General features: G+C 49.3%; 1 protein-coding gene and 2 pseudogenes across 4 annotated transcripts in view; 1 reads left to right on the top strand and 2 right to left on the bottom strand.

Moving 5' to 3' along the window:
• COL4A2 (collagen type IV alpha 2 chain) overlaps nt 1-18363 on the top strand; it is a 185211-nt gene that overhangs the window by 127907 nt on the left and 38941 nt on the right. The window lies entirely within an intron of this gene.
• LOC142600002 (uncharacterized) lies at nt 79-2638 on the bottom strand (annotated as a pseudogene).
• Nucleotides 8363-14489, bottom strand: LOC142600001 (uncharacterized; annotated as a pseudogene).

Genomic DNA, 18363 nt, shown 5'->3' with positions numbered 1-18363 from the left:
CACCCCGGTCATTCTCAGTGAGCTGTCTGATACGTATCCAACCTTCGCCCCTCCGCTCACCACTGAAGGGCGAAGGATCTAGTTTCCCGCTGGGTTTTGGGAGGCATTTATTTCTGATAAATCAGTCAAGGAGGGTGCACTGGCAGTAGTATCCTCAAAATACACTTCTCCATTTGCCGATTTAGTGGGCCATCCTGTGACCACCTTTTCTAATTTGTCTGTTGGCAGTCCGTCCATTAAGTCACACAGGATCCCCTTCTGTTGTCCCTCTCCCACAGACTATTACATCTGTTCGGGACGTCTCTCCCTCCTGGTGGGTTGGAGAGAGGTACTCTCCTATCATTCCCGGGGCGTGGAACTATTTTTACTTCCGCTCGCCTCAAGCCCCTGGGGTCTGTTTTGGCAGTTGGAGGGTTAACAGGGCCATACTTGCATCCATAATTGATCAGTTCTTGGGCTACCTCCCCCCAGGTCCACATTTTCCTGTCCAAGGGTCGGCGGTGCGGTGTAAGTCCTTCTAAAGCAGCCGCAACTCTTTCACCTTGGGGCATTGCTTGTATTTTTCCCTGTAATTGTATACCAATCGGTTTCAAGGAATCGGGGAGTCCCCTTATAAGGGGGGTCATCCGTTCGGGATCTACTGACATCATCATTGGGGACTCCTGTCTAGGTTCCAACTTTCAATCATACATCATCTGCAGACAAGCTGCCTTCTGCACACTCTCTACTAATTGATCCACAGTCCCCGTAATCGCAAGAGGGTCCCCCCTCTCCAAGGGGTTCAAGCCACCCGCCCAATAGGCTGCCCACTGGGTCAGAGACCAGGGGGCGTGGTAGTTCCCAGTAGTTAAAAACACTCCTGGTACCCAATATCCTTCCGCCTCTCTTTCACTTAATAGAATCTGGTCCCCCCCAGACAGTGACACTCTCCACACATACTCCGTTTCTGATTCCTTAGGGGTTCACCCAAATTCCTTCTTTAGTTTCATCAACTCGACAGCAGTATAAGGGACTTCCTTGGTTGTAACTTGGGGAACTGGTCCTGCTCATCATCATAAATGTACTCGGTCTTGACCAAGGGTCGCAGCGAAAGCGGTTCTAATTTCTCTACTTTCTCTTTCGCTGCCTGCAGGTCGTTAAAGGGGTAGCCAATTTCAGATCTTGGGGGAACTTCCTCGCAGGTAGTATCCGCAAGGAGCTGCTCCTTAAGGGCAGTCTGCAAATGTTTCACTTGATCCTTTTCTGCCTTAAGTTGTTCTTTTAATTCTGCCACTTGCCCCTGAAGGGACCGGGTAAGGCTTTGAAGGGATTCGATAGGGACTCCGCAGTACAGCAACGATCTCTAGCCTCTACTGTGGCAGCCAAACTAGCACCAAGAACGGCACAAATAATCGCTTTTCCTTTTCCTGCTCTTAGTCTCGCATCTTTGTGCAAGGCGCCCATTCAGTCAACCACGCTCTGCAAATTATGCCAATTTCCCTGAGCCCAGTCCACCCTGGGCACAGAGGGTCGCACTCTATGTTCCTCCAGAAAATCAAACAAAACTTCCCTTCCCGAGGGAACGGTTCTATCACCACTCATTTTGTTTAAAGCAGGGAAGCGGTCATCTCAGGAAGGCAGCACGCAAGTTTCAAACAAAACAACAAGCCCGCCCCCCTTACATTCCTGAGAGGTCTCACGAATTCAGCACACAAGTCTCCAACAGAACACAAGCCCAACCCCCTTACGTTCCGGAGAGGAGGAGCTTTTATTCAAAGCGGGGAAGCGGTCTTCTCAGGAAGGCAGCACGCAAGTTTCAAACAAGACAACAAGCCTGCCCCCCTTACGTTCCTGAGAGGTACACGCATTATGCAAAACAGGGTAAAATGCGGCACTCTCGCTTCAAGGGATCCTGTCCGTGACGCCAATTTAAATGTCCCAGTCCAATATCGGGGAGGTTTCGATACAATCCCAAGAGCGAGATTAAGACACAAACAAGGTCAAATGCCGTACACCAGAAACAGTGTTTATTATGGAAAGAGTAAAAAAGAAGAGGTAAAGGTAACCGATAAGAGCGATAGGACAGGGCAGAAAGGAAAGACAGAAAACCAAGCAAGACTCCGGGATAGAATCGCAAGAATAGTCACCGCCACGGATCCACAGTGTCTCGGTGGGCGGGAAAGGGGTCCAAATCTCTCGTTCTGCGACGGCGGACGAAGACGCGGGTCCACAGCGTCCCATGGACGAAGGTGCAGCGCGGGTCCACAGCGTCTCGGAGGTCTGTCTCGGGAGAGTCCAAACCTCTTGTTCTGTGGCGGTGGGCGAAGGCACACCATCCTCATCTTGGCAGTCCCCTTTTATACTGGTGGCGGTCTTCACGATGGCACGTACGACACGGCTTCCACGTTCCTGCACATGCATACACACGGTTCCAGCCCCATTCTTCACACGACTGTTATCTGACTCTGTGGCGCATGACTCGGCAAGGTGTTTTTCGCAGGCTGAAAGTCTCGATGACCCGGCAATCGTCCTTATCGTCCTTATCGCACTCAGTAGCTGGAGGGGTTTCCCACTTGAGCAAAGCAATCTTTGAGACTAAAGTTCTTTCAGTCCGGTTTCTCACACCACCCTGTGGCTCAAAGATTGCTTCAGGACCCATGGCGGTTTTGAGAAAAGATAGCTATATAGAAAAAGGTTGGAAAAGAGCACCTCATACAATTCGCACTACTGACAGCGTGGATCGACGTACGGCACAAATTTGCTTAACACCGTTGGGTGAAACAGTAGTTGCAAATTGCATGTTGGTTACAACAAGTTGAATCAATTCTATAAAACATGGAATAATACATGGTAAAAACATCAGCATGGCAAAACCACATAACAAGTAGAATAAGATTCGCTTAACCCATGGGCCACCTGGGAGCCAGGAGAATAAGTCAATGTCCCAGCCTTTCCATGTCTGAACAGGGACATGGGCCAGCTTCCGTATTCCTGTGGCAATTTGTTTGACAATTTTCCCATTGTCATCAATCTTTAAGCAACAGTTAGAATCATTTAGTGTACCACAGACGCCCCCTTCTTCGGCTAACAGGTAATTGAGAACCATACGATGTTGAAATATTGCCGCTCGCATTTGCGTGGCTTGGTCTGCTAATAGGTCAAGAGCACGGGCTGTCTCATTGGTAGTAATCTCTAGGACAGCTTGCAGTCGAATACTGCGGTTTAAATTGTAGATACGTTCTCGAGAACCACTAACCCACTCATTGGGGTTCCAGGTGGCAGGTCCATAATGTTCTATGATACGTCGAGGGGTCCACTCATCTTTGCCCCAGGTTTGACTACTTCTACTTGCTATAGAGGTATCAATGGACCGCCGATGTCGATTGAGATCATCATATACCTTAACACCCAACCCATCACCCTCATTTTCCGGGAGTAGGAAAAACCAGGGGCAAATTGCCCCCACATAACACACCCCAGTCCAATTTGCCAGTAACAGTTTATAAGCAGAATGACCACATACCCAATAATGTCCCTTCAGAGCACAATGCCCATTGGCAAAGGGGCTCCATGAGTTTGACCCTTTTGGATTGTCCCAATAATTGCCTTGTGCCCACAGACTCAGGGGGGTTACGGGGGAGTTATTCGAAGTACAATTAGTACAGTAATAGGCTCCTACTGAACTATTATATGAACAGGAACAATTCATTAACCTTAAGCTCCCATCTGGGGACCAGAATCCCTCCGGATACCAAATACCACCTGTTTCATTTCGCCATCTCCAGTCCATCCTCCCAGTGGAAGTACTACCATAGCTGTAAGTCAATTTACAGTTAGATCATGCTAGGTAGTTTCCAGTATTGATGTGGTTGGAGGCTATACAGTTCTCCATGAGTTGGGTATCGTACTGGCCAGGGCAGTGATGTACTGTCTTCCCAATAGGTATCATTTTTAATTTCACTGTAGTTGCTCACCAGCCATTCAGGGGAAATGGGGATAGTAGTCCATGGCCAACTTTCTAAACCTAACGGTCCACTACAAACCCAACACTTAGTAAGATTAAAAGCATTACTACTTGTTGGCCTAAAATAACAAATTCATTTTGCCATAACAATTTTGAGGAGCCCTGACCATTCAGTCTTGGGGAATATCCCTGGGTAATATTCTTGAAACAATTTTTGCTAACCCTGAACAGAAGTTGGAAAACATTCAGGAGACCTAGCAATAGGAATATACTGGCCTGAACATTCCAAGGGTATTCAAAATTCTCAAAAATTGTTGTAATCAACCAAAGGGAAAAGGGGAGGTGAAAGAGTGGGAGAAGGTATCCCCCCCCCCGTCTTCCCCATAGATCGGGTGCAATTATTAATCAATTCTGAAAGATATTGACTGAGGTACGGGCCTGACCGAAATGCTACGTACAAGTACCAGCTCAGACTCATGACTGTCGATGATATCTTATCATAAGTCATTATCACACAATACAACAATATGAAAACAGGAACCCCTCTCCCAGAGGTGATAAACAGCACCGCAGGGATTGTATAGAGTAAACACGGGTTTACAAACCAGAGCCATGTAACCAAACAGAACATCATTATGACCAGTGACTGTTTCAATAACATCATAAATTCTTATGACAATTTTTCTTTAACACACTTGGGTCAGACTTGTCCTTATCACAACCCCTCGGGCCCCACGTTGGGCGCCAAAAAAGGACTGACGTGGTTTAGGCCCAGCCGGCAGCTGAGCGCCACGCGGCCGCTCACTCACTCCTTCCCCAGCGGGATGGGGAGGAGAACGGAAAAACAACGGCAAAAGCCTCGAGGGCTGGGATAAGGGCAGTTTACTGGGACAACAAGGGAGAGGAAAAAAAACAATCAACAACAGTGCTGATAACAAATATTAACAATGGGTGATAATAGAGAACAATTTACCGAACCAACGACCAACCGACCAACCGATCGACCAGACACTCAGCCCGTCCCAGAACCGCGCCGAAACTGCGCCGCACCTCCCCTACCCGAGGAGGGGGGAGTGCAGAAGTTTCTCCCAATATTAAAGATGGCGATAATGGCCAGCCAAAACACCATTTGCGATAGTACACTGCGCATCCTATAAAGATTAACAGAATAATCCCTGACAAAACTCCGCAGGTGATCAGCAACTTCAAGTGTTCATGAATTCCTTCAGACAGGCTCTGGAACTTTCACCTGAAAGAGAAAAGAAAATAAACTCGGTTCCCTTCCAGGAACCGGAAGAGTGTGGTGGTTAGAAGGATGGAATAATCCACCTCGTGTTAATCTTGTGTTCCTTCCCATGGGCATCTTTTGCTTTCCAGGCATACTTATTCATTGGGGTTTCCAGTACCAGGGGTACGGCCCCCACAGTGGGGAGTTCAACCAAAACGGGCTGGCCTGGAAAGTGCGACTGGTTCTTGGGATAATCAGAGCTGCATGGGGCTGGCATAATGGTTGGAGCCTTTGGACAAAATGCTGTGATTTTTGGGCATCCATTTATTCCCCAACGACTGTTGACACCAGAAACTGCATCCCATAGTCGTTCAGTCCATCCGGGCTTATGCGGCTTAAGAAAGCGCTTCAACAAACCATTAGTTCTTTCTACAATTCCATTCGCCTGTGGATAGTACGGAGTATGGTGTACCCATGAGATTCCTTCCCCAGTTGCCCACTCCTGGACTATTTTAGCAGTAAAGTGAGAACCATTATCCAACTGAATCGACCGTGGTTTGGGGAAGGTGCCAAACCACTCTTTCAATGCCTTTACCGTGTTTTCTCCAGTAGCTCTGGCAAATGCTTCAGCTTGGGCCAACCCTGACACTACCTCCACTCCAACCAACACATAATGCTTTCCTTCCGACTTCTGGAAAGGACCAATATAGTCCACTTGCCAGGTTTCCCACAGCCTTTTCCCCTCCCTCAAGTGTAGGGGATCGTCTTCCAGGGGTGTCTTTCTAAGCAGGTACGACATCCTTCGCAAGCGGACACAGAAGTCTTACATTCATCCCTAGTAACGGGCCAACCTCGAGCTTGGACCTCACAGTAGAGGTCTTTGATCCCTGAATGCTTCCTCTTTACATGTAACCATTCCAACAATTGCTCCCAGTCTTCTGCTATTTGGGTGTTTTGGAGGGGGGCTAACCAGGCTAACTCATCAGCTTTGCCATGCCGTTGGGTAACAGGGGTATTATCCTGTTGATGGGAAGCCACCCAGGCTACCACAAACTTTCCCTGACTAGCAGTGGTCAAGATATCCTGCCACTTCTCTTTCTGCCATATAGGTATCCTGTTGACTTCCCACTCGTTTTGCTCCCAGAATGGAAGCCATTCCGTACAGCCTTTAAATACAGCATAAGAGTCAGTATAGATATAGACAGGAGAGGTAGATTAGTGTTGGAAAACACTCCACGCTGCAACTAATTCCCCTACTTGAGCACTGCCTTCCCCTTCAGTGATTATTTGTTTATCCGCGTCTACGCGGAGTGCTACAGCTCGATATTTCCAAGTTTTTCCTTCTCACTTAGAGGAGGCATCAGTAAACGAAGCATTCTGCAACTGCTTGGAAAATGGAGGGGCCACTTGTATTACAGGAGGAAGTTCAGCTGTTTCTCTATCTGGGCCCGCCTCTTCTTGGATGGTTAACCTCTTTGTGGCTCCCTCAGACACTGTAAAAATGTCACAATAATGTTCTATCTGGGCATACCATTTCCGCACAGAGGCTCTCTGAGCCACCCCGTCAGGGGGTGGAGTTCCTGCTAAAATCATTTTGATTACCTTAAAGGGGCCTCTAAGTACCAATGGCTGTTGCCGAATGGTCCGTTCAGCCTCTCTCAAGGCTAAACTGACTACAAACAAGCCCTTTTCCCAGGTTGTGTATCTTTTTTCGGCATCTTTAAAACTACGGGAGTAGACCCCGATAGGCCGAGTGGGTCCCTCAGGACCCTTTTGCCATAGATGTATTGACAGTCCGGTCTTGGCAAATCCCCATTCAATATGGACAGGGTCAGTGGGGTGAATGGGACCAAGAGCTTGATGGGCAGTTGCTTCAAACACTAGCAATCGCAATGCTTCTTCATGGGGTTCAGTCCATTCCCACTGGGTCCCTTTTCGCAACAAGTCGTACAATGGTCTTGCAATAATCGAAAAATCAGGAATATGCTTACTCTAAAACACAAGTAATCCTAATACATGTTGCAAATCCTTTTTCGACTCTGGCATTTTAATGTGATCTAATGAGGAAAGGGTGTCCGATGGCATGCATGTCATTCCTCCTTTCCACCAGATTCCTAAAAACTTTACCTCATTTGAGGGTGTTTGTATCTTCTCCGGTGGAATTTTCAACCCCAAACTTTCTAAAAGTGGGAAATTATATTATCCTGAGTTATCCAAACTTTCTCTATTTCATCCCCTCCCACAAGAATGTCATCGATATATTGGTAAACACTGATTTCCTTCTCTGCTTGGACTACCTCTAGCTCCTGTGCTAACGCGTGGTGGGCTAGAGCGGGGAAATGCTTATATCCCTGTGGGAGTCGGGTGAAAGTGGATTGTTGGCCTTCCCACGTAAAAGCAAAGCGATCTTGGTCCTTAGGCTGCAGGGGAACCATAAAAAACATGTCTTTAACATCCACTGTCACCATGACCGGGTGGCCTCGTTCCTGGATTGTAGTTATAAGCTCGGCAATGTTTGGTACCGCTGCTGTCAATGGACCAGTATTTGCATTGAGCCTGCGATAATCTACAGTTAATCTCCATGTGCCATTAGGTTTTCGTACCGGCCACACTGGAGAGTTAAAAGGAGAGTGGGTCGGAATCACAATACCTTGTCCTTTTAAGTCTTCTAATACAGGTGTTATTCCCTCTCTGGCCCCCAAAGGTATCGGATAAGGCTTAACATTTGTAAGCTTCAAAGGGGGAAGTAGTGGTGCAGCTTGTAGCAGCTGAATATCTGCAGTGGGGGAGCCAAATGACCACTGTCTCCCTTTGATATCAATCCAGGTCTTCCCTTTCAGAACATCAAGTCCCAAGAGGTTGAATGGAAGCTCTCCCACAACCATAGCCACTGTAGTGGCACTATCTTCTCCCGGCAGACGCAGGCTGACCATTGCCAATGCCGGCAGTTGAACATTGCCAAATGCATCTGCCACGAACAGTGTTTGCTTGGAGGATGTAACTCCGCAATTAGCAGCATCTTTTGTTTTTAATAGCTGAAATTTGAGCACCAGTATCTATCAAAAACGTGACCAGAACTTGTTTTGGTCCTACAAGGCCTGTAATTAGCAAATCACCCCAGTCATTCTCAGTGAGCTGTCTGATACGTATCCAACCTTCGCCCCTCCGCTCACCACTGAAGGGCGAAGGATCTAGTTTCCCGCTGGGTTTTGGGAGGCATTTATTTCTGATAAATCAGTCAAGGAGGGTGCACTGGCAGTAGTATCCTCAAAATACACTTCTCCATTTGCCGATTTAGTGGGCCATCCTGTGACCACCTTTTCTAATTTGTCTGTTGGCAGTCCGTCCATTAAGTCACACAGGATCCCCTTCTGTTGTCCCTCTCCCACAGACTATTACATCTGTTCGGGACGTCTCTCCCTCCTGGTGGGTTGGAGAGAGGTACTCTCCTATCATTCCCGGGGCGTGGAACTATTTTTACTTCCGCTCGCCTCAAGCCCCTGGGGTCTGTTTTGGCAGTTGGAGGGTTAACAGGGCCATACTTGCATCCATAATTGATCAGTTCTTGGGCTACCTCCCCCCAGGTCCACATTTTCCTGTCCAAGGGTCGGCGGTGCGGTGTAAGTCCTTCTAAAGCAGCCGCAACTCTTTCACCTTGGGGCATTGCTTGTATTTTTCCCTGTAATTGTATACCAATCGGTTTCAAGGAATCGGGGAGTCCCCTTATAAGGGGGGTCATCCGTTCGGGATCTACTGACATCATCATTGGGGACTCCTGTCTAGGTTCCAACTTTCAATCATACATCATCTGCAGACAAGCTGCCTTCTGCACACTCTCTACTAATTGATCCACAGTCCCCGTAATCGCAAGAGGGTCCCCCCTCTCCAAGGGGTTCAAGCCACCCGCCCAATAGGCTGCCCACTGGGTCAGAGACCAGGGGGCGTGGTAGTTCCCAGTAGTTAAAAACACTCCTGGTACCCAATATCCTTCCGCCTCTCTTTCACTTAATAGAATCTGGTCCCCCCAGACAGTGACACTCTCCACACATACTCCGTTTCTGATTCCTTAGGGGTTCACCCAAATTCCTTCTTTAGTTTCATCAACTCGACAGCAGTATAAGGGACTTCCTTGGTTGTAACTTGGGGGAACTGGTCCTGCTCATCATCATAAATGTACTCGGTCTTGACCAAGGGTCGCAGCGAAAGCGGTTCTAATTTCTCTACTTTCTCTTTCGCTGCCTGCAGGTCGTTAAAGGGGTAGCCAATTTCAGATCTTGGGGGAACTTCCTCGCAGGTAGTATCCGCAAGGAGCTGCTCCTTAAGGGCAGTCTGCAAATGTTTCACTTGATCCTTTTCTGCCTTAAGTTGTTCTTTTAATTCTGCCACTTGCCCCTGAAGGGACCGGGTAAGGCTTTGAAGGGATTCGATAGGGACTCCGCAGTACAGCAACGATCTCTAGCCTCTACTGTGGCAGCCAAACTAGCACCAAGAACGGCACAAATAATCGCTTTTCCTTTTCCTGCTCTTAGTCTCGCATCTTTGTGCAAGGCGCCCATTCAGTCAACCACGCTCTGCAAATTATGCCAATTTCCCTGAGCCCAGTCCACCCTGGGCACAGAGGGTCGCACTCTATGTTCCTCCAGAAAATCAAACAAAACTTCCCTTCCCGAGGGAACGGTTCTATCACCACTCATTTTGTTTAAAGCAGGGAAGCGGTCATCTCAGGAAGGCAGCACGCAAGTTTCAAACAAAACAACAAGCCCGCCCCCCTTACATTCCTGAGAGGTCTCACGAATTCAGCACACAAGTCTCCAACAGAACACAAGCCCAACCCCCTTACGTTCCGGAGAGGAGGAGCTTTTATTCAAAGCGGGGAAGCGGTCTTCTCAGGAAGGCAGCACGCAAGTTTCAAACAAGACAACAAGCCTGCCCCCCTTACGTTCCTGAGAGGTACACGCATTATGCAAAACAGGGTAAAATGCGGCACTCTCGCTTCAAGGGATCCTGTCCGTGACGCCAATTTAAATGTCCCAGTCCAATATCGGGGAGGTTTCGATACAATCCCAAGAGCGAGATTAAGACACAAACAAGGTCAAATGCCGTACACCAGAAACAGTGTTTATTATGGAAAGAGTAAAAAAGAAGAGGTAAAGGTAACCGATAAGAGCGATAGGACAGGGCAGAAAGGAAAGACAGAAAACCAAGCAAGACTCCGGGATAGAATCGCAAGAATAGTCACCGCCACGGATCCACAGTGTCTCGGTGGGCGGGAAAGGGGTCCAAATCTCTCGTTCTGCGACGGCGGACGAAGACGCGGGTCCACAGCGTCCCATGGACGAAGGCGCAGCGTGGGTCCACAGCGTCTCGGAGGTCCGTCTCAGGAGAGTCCAAACCTCTTGTTCTGTGGCGGTGGGCGAAGGCACACCATCCTCATCTTGGCAGTCCCCTTTTATACTGGTGGCGGTCTTCACGATGGCACGTACGACACGGCTTCCACGTTCCTGCACATGCATACACACGGTTCCAGCCCCATTCTTCACACGACTGTTATCTGACTCTGTGGCGCATGACTCGGCAAGGTGTTTTTCGCAGGCTGAAAGTCTCGATGACCCGGCAATCGTCCTTATCGTCCTTATCGCACTCAGTAGCTGGAGGGGTTTCCCGCTTGAGCAAAGCGATCTTTGAGACAAAAGTTCTTTCAGTCCGGTGTCTCACATCGGGCAGGGGAGGGGGGCGGTGTGGTTCCAGCATGATTCTGGGACGGGCTGAGTGTCTGGTCGGTTGGTCAGTCGGTTGGTTGGTTGGTTGTTGGATCGGTAGATTGTTCTCTGTTATCACCCATTGTGAATATCTGTTATCATCAGCACTGTTGTTGATTGTTTTCCCTCTCCCTTGCTGTCCCAGTAAACTGCCCTTATGCGAGCCCTTGAGGCTTTGCTGTTGTTTTTCCGTTCTCTCCATCCCGCTGGGGGAGGGGTTAGTGAGCAGCCTCGTGGCGCTCAGCTGCCGGCTGGACCTAAACCACGTCAGTCCTTTTGGCGCCAAACGTGGGGCATGGGGCACGAGGCATTGTGATAATGACAAGTCTGACTCAAGTGTGTTAAAGCAAAAGTGTTACAAGCATTTATGATGTGGTTTGTAAACCGGTGTTTACTCTATGTAATCCCTGTAGCGCTGTTTATCACCTCTGGGAGAGGGGTTCATGTTCTCATGTTGTTGTGTTGTGTGATTGTCATGCTTCTGGCAAGGATAGAATTAATTTACTTTCCCTCACACTTGACAGGAGTTGCCTCCAGAGGCTGAGGGCCTGTGCCTTCTTCCCAATTGCCTTGTCAATGCCCCCTTCCCTAGACAAGGATCCTAGCTGCTTGGCCTCCCTGCCCCCCAGTTCCAGGCTACTGGCCCCGTTATCCCAGCAGCAGAGCAGCCAGGTAATAATGTGCTCCCCTGGAAGGCGGCTGAAGTCTTTCCGCATATCTTGCAGCTCGCTCAGGGACGGGGATCAAGTGAAGAGGCACCCACAGTGGACGAAGTGGCTGACCGACTCCAGCAATATGAAGAGAGCCTTTCTTCCTCCCTCGTCTCGGCTGTGGAGAAACTGTCCCAGGACGTCCGGCAACTCAAAGAGGATATATCGTACTCCCCACCTGCACAGACCCGTATTTCAGCTGTTAGGAGTAAGCGTTTTCCTGCTCCAGAGAAGGGATATGGAGCATACGCATCACGAGGTATCCTGTGGTTTTACCTGCGTGACCATGGAGAAGACATGAGGAAACGGGCTAGGAAGCCCACCTCAACCCTGCGAGCACTCGTACATGAGCTACAAGGCAAGACAGCTGTACAAAGGGACTCTTCCAGAAAGAATGCTGCTCCAGTTTCCACCAGGCAGCCCCCCAGACCAAGTGAAAGGCCAGATCGCATTTATGATTCTCTTGAAGGGTCTGCTAACTCCTTTTTGCAAGAGATGAGTAATGACTATGATGAGCAGGATTAGAGGGGCCCTGCCTCCAGCCAGATGGAGGAAAGGGACAATAGGGTTTATTGGACTGTGTGGATCCGATGGCCTGGCACATCGAACCCACTCATTTTCGGAACAACCTCATAGACACCTGGGCCAAAGAGCATGGTATTGAGTGGGTGTATCACATCCCCTATCATGCACCAGCCTCTGCGAAAGTTGAAAGGTACAATGGACTGCTAAAAACTACCCTGAGAGCAATGATGGGTGGTGGGACCCTCAAGCACTGGGACACACGTTTAGCAAAGGCCACCTGGTTAGTTAACACTCGGGGATCTGCCAATCGAGCTGGCCCTGCCCAACCAAAATTTCCACGCCCAGTAGAAGGAGATAAAGTTCCTGTAGTGTGCATGAAAAATATGTTGGGTAAAACAGTTTGGGTTATCCCTGCTTCAGGCAAAGGCAAGCCCATCTGCGGGATTGCTTTTGCTCAGGGACCAGGTTGCACTTGTTGGGTGATGAGAAAAGATGGGGAAGTCCGGTGTGTACCCCAAGGGGATTTGATTTTGGGTGATTTGGGGTGAAAATAGCCAATAAATTAAATTACATGATGTTAATAGCGATATACTGTATCAATGGTATGACCATAAGAATCACCCGAACCTACTGAAGGATGGACTTTGAAACTGAACGAAGTGCCACGATGATGGAACTAGAACTGACTTCAACTGGTGCCCAGAAACTTTATCGAAAAATCACATCTTTGACATCCAGACTGTGAGCATGGACCATACCAGATACACTGGCTGTGAAAACTCCGGATGCAGCATGCAACAATCCAGCAGCACGCAACATTGTTCCTGCCCTGAGAGACTGTAATGGCAGATGGAGCCCAAAGCCATGGCCTAAATGAACTTGACATACATTTTAGAGCGATAGCCCATAGAGTAAGGCAATGAGATCTGTAAAATAATCTAGGCATGACGTAGATGGTATGGAATAAGGGGTGGATAATGTCCTGGTTCTGGCAAGGATAGAGTTAATTTCACAAGGAGCCAGGACAGGTGAGCCAAGCTGGCTGGGGGCTATTTCATGCCATGTGAGGTCATGCTCACCATAAAAGGGGGCTAGTCGGGCAGGGGCGGGCTCCATGTGACTCCGGGAGGGGCGGTCATCATCAGATGGGTAAAATCGTTCTCCGTTATCACCCATTGTTACTATCTGTTATCAGTACTGTTGTTGATTGTTTTCCCTCTCCCTTGTTGTCCCAGTAAACTGCCCTTATACCAATCCTCCAGGCTTTGCTGTTTTTTTTTCCGTTCTCCTCCCCATTCCGCCAGGGGAGGGGTAAGCGAGCAGCCCATGGCACTTAGCTACCGCCTGGGGCTAAACCACTCCTGTCAAGTGTGAGGGAAAGGTATCCTTTCAGCGAAGATATCGTATGTCAGCCAGGCAAGTGGACCACCATGGAGAGAGGTATCCAATATCTGAGGGAATTAGCTGTGCGGGAAATGGTTTATTATGATCCGGACAGCACACAGTTGCCCACAGACCCTGATGAAGTCCAATGTACCCGACCGCTGTGGCTAACAGGGGTATTATCCTGTTGATGGGAAGCCACCCAGGCTACCACAAACTTTCCCTGACTAGCAGTGGTCAAGATATCCTGCCACTTCTCTTTCTGCCATATAGGTATCCTGTTGACTTCCCACTCGTTTTGCTCCCAGAATGGAAGCCATTCCGTACAGCCTTTAAATACAGCATAAGAGTCAGTATAGATATAGACAGGAGAGGTAGATTAGTGTTGGAAAACACTCCACGCTGCAACTAATTCCCCTACTTGAGCACTGCCTTCCCCTTCAGTGATTATTTGTTTATCCGCGTCTACGCGGAGTGCTACAGCTCGATATTTCCAAGTTTTTCCTTCTCACTTAGAGGAGGCATCAGTAAACGAAGCATTCTGCAACTGCTTGGAAAATGGAGGGGCCACTTGTATTACAGGAGGAAGTTCAGCTGTTTCTCTATCTGGGCCCGCCTCTTCTTGGATGGTTAACCTCTTTGTGGCTCCCTAAGTGACTTGACGTGGTTTAGGCCCAGCCGGCAGCTGAGCGCCACGCCGCCGCTCACTCACTCCTTCCCCAGCAGGACAGGGAGGAGAACGAAAAACAACCGAAAAAGCCTGGAGAGTTGGGATAAGGGCAGTTTACTGGGACAACAAGGGAGAGGAAAGAAAACAATCAACAACAGTGCTGATAACAGATAGTAAACAATGGGTGATAACAGAGAACAATTTACGGAACCAAAGACTGACCTACCTGACCTACCGCCTTACCCGAGTAGCCCCCTTTTATGGTGAGCATGATGTCACATGGTATGGAATAGCCCCCAGCCAGCTTGGGTCACCTGTCCTGGCTCCTTGTGAAATTAACTCTATCCTTGCCAGAACAAGGACATTATCCACCCCTTATTCCATACCATCTACGTCATGCCCAGATTATTTCACAGACACCGTTCTCTTACTCCATGGGCCATCGCTCTATAAAGTGTCCATCGAGTTCATTTAGTCCATGGCTTTGGGTTCCACCTGCCATTACAGTCTCTCAGGGCAGAACAATGGTGCGTGCTGCTGGATTGTTGCACGCTGCATCCGGAGTTTTTCACGGCTGGTGTATCTGGTATGGTCCATGCTTGAAGTCTGGACGTCAAAGATGTGATTTTTCCATGAAGTTCCTGGGCACCAGTTGAAGTCAGTTCTAGTTCCAAAGTCCATCCTTCAGTAGGTTCGGGTGATTCTTACGGTCATACCATTGATACAGTATAACGCTATTAACATCATGTAATTTCATTTATTGGCTATTTTCACCCAAAATCAGATCCCCTTGGGGTACACACCGGACTTCCCCATCTTTTCTCATCACCCAACAAGTGCAACCTGGTCCCTGAGCAAAAGCAATCCCGCAGATGGGCTTGCCTTTGCCTGAAGCAGGGATAACCCAAACTGTTTTACCCAACATATTTTTCATGCACACTACAGGAACTTTATCTCCTTCTACTGGGCGTGGAAATTTTGGTTGGGCAGGGCCAGCTCGATTGGCAGATCCCCGAGTGTTAACTAACCAGGTGGCCTTTGCTAAACGTGTGTCCCAGTGCTTGAGGGTCCCACCACCCATTGCTCTCAGGGTAGTTTTTAGCAGTCCATTGTACCTTTCAACTTTCCCAGAGGCTGGTGCATGACAGGGGATGTGATACACCCACTCAATACCATGCTCTTTGGCCCAGGTGTCTATGAGGTTGTTCCGAAAATGAGTCCCGTTGTCTGACTCAATTCTCTCTGGGGTGCCATGTCGCCACAGGACTTGCTTTTCAAGACCCAGAATAGTGTTCCGGGCAGTGGCATGGGGCACAGGATGTGTTTCCAGCCATCCAGTGGTTACTTCCACCATTGTAAGGACATAACGCTTGCCTTGGCGGCTTCGCGGGAGCGTGATGTAGTCGATTTGCCATGCTTCCCCATATTTATATTTCAACCACCGTCCTCCATACCACAGCGGCTTTACCCGCTTGGCTTGCTTGATTATGGCACATGTTTCACATTGATGGATGACCTGTGAGATGGCGTCCATGCTCAAGTCCACCCCTCGATCATGGGCCCATCTATATGTCACATCTCTTCCTTGATGACCTGAGGTGTCATGGGCCCACCGAGCTATAAATAATTCACCCTTACTCTGCCAGTCCAAATCCACCTGAGCCACTTCAATCTTGGCAGCCTGATCCATCTGCTGGTTGTTCTGATGTTTCTCGGTGGCCCGACTCTTGGGTACGTGGGCATCTACATGACGTACCTTTACAACCAGCTTCTCTAGCCGGGCAGCAATATCTTGCCACAGTGGGGCAGCCCAGATGGGTTTGCCTCTACGCTGCCAGTTGCTCCGCCTCCACTGCTGTAACCACCCCCACAGGGCATTGGCCACCATCCATGAGTCAGTACAGAGGTACAGTGTTGGCCACTTTTCTCTTTCAGCAATATCTAAGGCCAGCTGGATGGCTTGCATCTCTGCAAACTGGCTCAATTCACCTTCTCCTTCAGCAGCTTCCGCAACTCGCTGTGTAGGACGCCATACAGCGGCCTTCCACCTTCGATGCTTTCCCATGATGCGACAGGACCCATCAGTGAACAGGGCATATGGTCTCTCATCTTCTGTTAGTTTATTATATGGTGGGGCTTCTTCAGCACGTGTCACCTCCTCCTCTGGTGACGTTCCAAAATCTTTCCCTTCTGGCCTGTCTGTGATCACTTCCAGAATCCCTGGACGATTGGAGCTTCCTATTCGAGCCCGTTGTGTAATCAGTGCAACCCACTTACTCCACGTAGCATTGGTTGCATGATGTGTAGAAGGAGCCCTCTCTTTGAACATCCAACCCAGCACTGGCAGTCGGGGTGCCAAGAGGAGCTGTGCTTTGGTGCCAATCACCTCTGAAGCAGCTTGAACCCCTTCGTAGGCTGCCAATATCTCCTTTTCCGTTGGAGTGTAGCGGGCCTCGGATCCTCTGTATCCCCGGCTCCAAAACCCCAGGGGTCGACCTCGAGTCTCCCCTGGTGCCTTCTGCCAGAGACTCCAGGTAGGGCCATTCTCCCCGGCTGCGGTGTACAGCACTTTTTTTACATCTGGTCCTGCCCGGACTGGCACAAGAGCTACGGCATGAACTATTTCTTGTTTAATTTGTTCAAAAGCTTGTTGTTGCTCAGGGCCCCATTTGAAATCATTCTTCTTCCGGGTTACATGGTAGAGAGGGCTTACTATCAGACTGTAATTCGGAATGTGCATTCGCCAGAAACCCACAACACCTAAGAAGGCCTGTGTCTCCTTTTTGTTGGTTGGTGGAGACATGGCTGCTATTTTGTTGATAATATCCACAGGGATCTGATGACGCCCATCATGCCATCTTATTCCTAAAAATTGGATTTCCTGCGCAGGCCCCTTCACCCAGGATTTGGATTATTTTCTTCCCTTTCTCAGAAACTTCCTCTGCTGAGTTGCCCCATGCAATGATGTCATCAATGTATTGCAGGTGCTCTGGGGCTTCACCCTTTTCCAGTGCAGTCTGGATCAGTCCATGGCAAATGGTGGGACTGCGTTTCCACCCCTGGGGCAGTCGATTCCAGGTGTACTGGACGCCCCTCCAAGTGAAGGCAAACTGTGGCCTGCACTCTGCTGCCAAAGGGATTGAGAAAAATGCATTAGCGATATCAATTGTGGCATACCATTTGGCTGCCTTTGACTCCAGTTCGTATTGAAGTTCCAGCATGTCTGGGACGGCAGCACTCATCGGCGGTGTGACTTCATTCAGGCCACAATAGTCTACCGTCAGCCTCCACTCTCCATTGGACTTCTGCACTGGCCATATGGGACTGTTAAAGGGTGAGTGGGTTCTGCTGATAACTCCCTGACCCTCCAGTTGACGAATTAGCTTGTGGATGGGAACCAGGGAGTCTCCGTTGGTGCGGTATTGCCGCCGGTGCACGGTTGTAGTAGCAATCGGCACCTGTTGCTCTTCAACCCTCAGCAACCCTACAACAGAAGGGTCCTCCGAGAGACCGGGCAAACTAGACAATGGTTCAATTTCCTCCGCTTCCAAGGCAGCTATTCCAAAAGCCCACCAGTAGCCTTTTGGGTCTTTGAAATACCCTTTCCGGAGGTAGTCTATGCCCAGGATGCATGGAGCCTCTGGCCCAGTCACAATGGGGTGCTTTTGCCACTCATTCCCAGTTAGACTTACTTCAGCCTCCAACAGAGTCAACTGTTGGGATCCCCCATCACACCAGAAATACATATCGGTTCCACCCCTTCATAGTTCGATGACATTACGGTACACTGTGCACCCGTGTCCACTAGGGCCTTGTACTCCTGTGGGTTCGATGTGCCAGGCCATCGGATCCACACAGTCCAATACACTCTGTTGTCCCTTTCCTCCACCTGGCTGGAGGCAGGGCCCCTCTAATCCTGCTCATCATATTCACTACTCATCTCTTGCAGAAAGGACTTAGAAGTCCCTTCAAGAGGGTCATAAGTGCGATCAGGCCTTCCACTTGATCTGGGGGGCTGCCCGGTGGAAACTGGAGCAGCATCCTTTCTGGAAGAGTCCCTGTGTACAGCTGTCTTGCCTTGTAGCTCATGTACGCATGCCCGCAGGGTTGAGGTGGGCTTCCCATCCCATTTCCTCATGTCTTCT

Source organism: Balearica regulorum, chromosome 1 (assembly GCF_011004875.1).
Source record: "Balearica regulorum gibbericeps isolate bBalReg1 chromosome 1, bBalReg1.pri, whole genome shotgun sequence".
NCBI lineage: Eukaryota > Metazoa > Chordata > Aves > Gruiformes > Gruidae > Balearica > Balearica regulorum.
The sequence above is the reverse complement of the archived record's forward strand: the minus strand, read 5'-3'. Positions and strand labels throughout refer to the sequence as shown.